We start from the raw sequence: 4305 nt of genomic DNA on the forward strand, positions 1-4305 counted from the left end.
TTGGAGGGTCAAATGTTTGGGATCTGGAAAAAAATGCCCCTAATTGATGGAGTCCTGTCAATCTGAGAGCCAGGCTCACCTCCCGCATTGCTCCCTCCTCCCGGCTGCTCCGGAGATGCTGCTCTGAAAGCCTCCTGTCCCAAAACCCAGGGCGTTTCCAAGAAAAGGAAGAGTGTTCGGTTTTTACCTTCTCGCTCCCATCGAGGGGGGAATACGATTGCGCACGCAAAGGCTGAGCCGCTGCCCGCTGGGCTCCGCTTTCTGCGGTGGATTCTGGAATACAAAGGGTATTAATTCTAACAGCAAAACTTTTCAAGACGTGCTTAGGTATTTGCAAGATCACTTTAAAAATATTGTACAAAGGGAGCGTTTTCAGAGATGACCCATGCTGAATGAACAATCATAATGATGAAGTAGTCGCACTGACAGAAGACACTGGAAATTTCAGAGTTTTGGGCAGAATTTCTAAAAAAAACCAGGTTGCCCAGATGAAAGCCTGCTTTTGTTCTGCCACTCCGCGGCATGCCTGGTAGGAGCTGGAAGTTGGGAGTTAGATGCTCCCATTGCTCTCCGAAACACTACATGTTTTGGTAGGAAAGCATCATCTCCCAATTGTCCTCACCGTCTCCTGGTTTGTGGTTGGTTTGTTATTTTCCTAGAATTAAGGCTTTTGGATGCAAAAGGAATGTTGTTAGGAATTCAGACAGTTATCACGGAAGACTGAAGAATCGATCGTGGAATCTAGCCGTAACCCTCATTGCAGACGTGTAGGCGAGATAAGCACCAGCCGTATGTTGCACCTAGGTTGCACGTGGGGCCGGGCAGCAAAGCACGGGGCTCCGTAGGACACCCTCGGTGGTGGAGGGCTGTAGTAAGAGTTGCCTGGCCATCCTTGGCCTGTACCAGGCACCTTTCTTGTGTGATCTGAACAATCTCTTCCATTTCTTTAACGGCATGTTTAGGGCTGAAGATGGCTCCCGGGAAATCTTGTAGAATTCGGCTGACCTCAGCAGACCGGCCCAAGAGAAGAAAATTGGGCTGTTCGCATCTGCTGCGTGATGTTCTGGAGTCAACCCCGGATGAAAGGTGCTACGAAGGTATGGAAAAAATTGGCTTTTTTAAGTGGTGAGGGTGCATGGGAGAGGGAGGAGGTCTGTGCACGGCTCTGTCAGCCCGGGGAGTACAAAGTGGGTTCCCACATGGTCAGTTCGTAGGATTTCTCCTGTTTCAAATCTGCATAAATGGCCCACTCAAGGAGGCCCAACTATTAAAACCAGCTGACGACGAGAAAGGGGGAGGTGAACGCCAAGCAAGCAGCAAGTAAACTATGTAACTGAGCTGACAGATGGCAAATTAATGTTGTCAAATAGAAAGAAGTACATAAAGCTAAGGAGCACTATGACCAGATTGCTTTCTTGCACATGAAGTCTTTAATCATATGGATATCCTTGCTATTTTTACTCTAATGAGATTGGGAAAGAAAAAAATAAGACTGAGGCATCAAATTAAAGATGAATTTGCTTTGAATCCACAAGAAACTGAAGCCCTTGCAGAAACAAGGAGAATTATTTGCCAGGCAAAATTAGTGTCACAGATGAACTTGTTTGTGCTTCTGGATTTTGACGTGTTTATTGTATTGGTAATACTGGTGTAGCGAAGGAGCGTAATAGCCAGTGGAGGTAAGCAGTCAAAGGGAGTCGAGTGAAAACCGACGTTCGTGGAGCTCAGCGCCCTTAGGCAAAGGCAGAAAAACCCAAACCACCAAAACCCTTCCATCTACTCATTGGCAAAAGGCAAACAAAAAAACCCATTTCTGTTGTAAGATACAACTTGATGCACTGCCAGTGGGCCGAGTACACTAACATAAAATAACTATTTGCCCATCGCGAGTTTTATACTGAGACTATGAATTTGCTTTGTTCCATGTATTTCTTTAACGGTAAGTGTGAGGATGTCTTTTAATCAGGAGGTTAATGTGGGCTCTGACAACTGTTAAGGTATTCACACCTCTGATTAAAGGGAGAATGGGCCTGTATCTGAGCAAGGAGCTCGGTAAACAAATACATCAATCATGGGAAAATATCCCCCAGTATGTGTGTGGTCAGAGAAAGCCAGCCAAGGCAGTTAAAAGGAAGCAATTTTCCACAGTGCTTGGAGGTAGGTAATATAAAATAATCTGTAATTAAGTTTAATCGTGGCTTATCAGACCTTCTAGGACTGTGAGCATTGTGGTTAATGTTTAACATACTACGTTTGCTCTGAGCTTTCTCTGATGCCATTGCGTTGATACTACGAGCCCATTTTATTTGGAAGCGGCAGATGTGACAACGTATGTCTGGAGGCCAGGTCCATAGCTGATAGGACTCAGGGTGGCCACAGCAAGCTCTGATACTGTGGGGACTGCGTCCTCTGCTAATAAAAAATGGGTTTGCTCAGCGGAGCCGATGGAGCAGTCCGGTTTACACCGAAGAGCTTGCCCCAGCTATTGTGCTGTCACTGTATAACGACCAGATCCAAGTCCCTACGTCTTTCTATGGACTTCAGCTAGAAGCTGCTTCAAGCCCCTCCTAAGGGCCGTAGTTCTGTTACGAGAAGAGGAAGGTAGTGCCTGTACTTGTCAAGAACCGTGTACCCTTCTCTCCTTGCCTGCACCAAGCAAGGAGCATCCTCGGAGGGGTCGGATGAGCAATGGGCTTTTCAGCTCCAGAGCACGGAAGGTGAAAGGGTCGGTGGTGCCCAGGGCTGTTTGCCGTAACTAAAGGCGTCTGCTGCCCCCCGGCCCGTGCGGCCTGTGGTTTTACAAAACAGATTTACAGTAGCAGAATGTAAAGCCACCTCGTTGCTGCAAACGGCCTTCCCATCACTGTGTTTTTTCTAAGGCTTCTGGGAAGTGGACAGTGTGTTATTTCAGGCTGTCCTGTGGTGGGCAAGGTCTCCTGTCACGAAACCAATGCCAGGTAAATACCGAAGCAGGAGAGGAAAATGGCGTCAAGCTGACCCAGCTGCAGGTGGTCCCCAGCTACACCAGGGGATGGCATCCCAAGGCAGCGGGTGACTCCAGAAGCCGGGATTCAGCTCGAGATACCTGGCAGGAGGAGCAGACAAAAGTGATGGTGAGAAGAGAAGCTTGTCGCTGAGCACCAGCGCCAGTTGTAGCAGCTTTGCACGCTTCTTTAAGTGCGGTGTCAGAGTGGTTTTTCTTCCTAAAGGGAACAATTTACCGAACTTTCAAATGCTAACGTATGTTTGCAGCACATAGCCAGTAGCAGCAACAAGTCACAAAGCAAACCTTAACCTATCCGTCCCTATGAACAGTGTATTTTAGCAGAAACATGAAAAAATTGGAGGCTGATGTGGGAGGATCTGGTAAACCATCCTAACCCGATCCCTACAATCAATACTAACGCTGGGGGGTCACTTCACTTTTGCACCAGTAACGTGTGACATCTCAACCAGTAACGCTGGGATCTCAAAGGCTTTTAGTAAATTAGTTCTTTCAAGAACGATGTATTAAGATGACGCCATTCGGGATTAACGGATCTCTGTACAGAACTATGTCCAGTCCAGTAAGCCATGCTAATGGGCTGAACGCTAAAATCTCTATCTGACCCCAGCAAGGGTCGTCTTAGTGGCCTGTGAGCACGGGGACCTCTTAGGAACGTGGCTTCCTTTTCCCCAAAATGTCAAACTTGTTGTGTACCTCTTCAAGAGAATATTTTAATACGAGTAATCCCGGGGTCAGGCATGCTTTTCAGAGCTGCTGCTATATATTATAAGAATATAATGTTTGCTTCAGTGTAATGCTGCAGATCTTTTTTCTTAGTGTTTCAGCATTTAAAGCTGAACAAAGTTTTGCAGGCAGAGATTTTTCTTTCCCATTTCAGAAAGAAATCCAGTTTGGAGCTAAGTGGGAACTCTTCATTAATCAAAACATGCCATTTTAAGACTGTCAAAATAAATGCTCTTATGTACTGAGATGACATTTACATGATTTAATTTATAATCATTAAAATCAAAAACTACCATCCTGAAAAAAAAAAATGAAGTTCACTGAAATACAAAATATCTGATCTTAATTTTGATGAGAAAGTTGAAGAAACTGTTCTGGGGAGGGGACACAGTTTGAAACATCTTCGTCTGCTTTGGCACTTCTTTGGTGGACTGAAGAACGGGTTATTCGCAGAGCTCCCCTTTTTAACTAGCCGAGAGAATATCTGTTAACTGTTTTTCAAACCTACCCTCGTGGCTTTATGTTTAAATGCTGTTTCCCAGATTTTCATCCAGGCCATCATATTTTCCAGGTCC

Source organism: Balearica regulorum, chromosome 14 (assembly GCF_011004875.1).
Source record: "Balearica regulorum gibbericeps isolate bBalReg1 chromosome 14, bBalReg1.pri, whole genome shotgun sequence".
Classification (NCBI taxonomy): Eukaryota; Metazoa; Chordata; class Aves; order Gruiformes; family Gruidae; genus Balearica; species Balearica regulorum.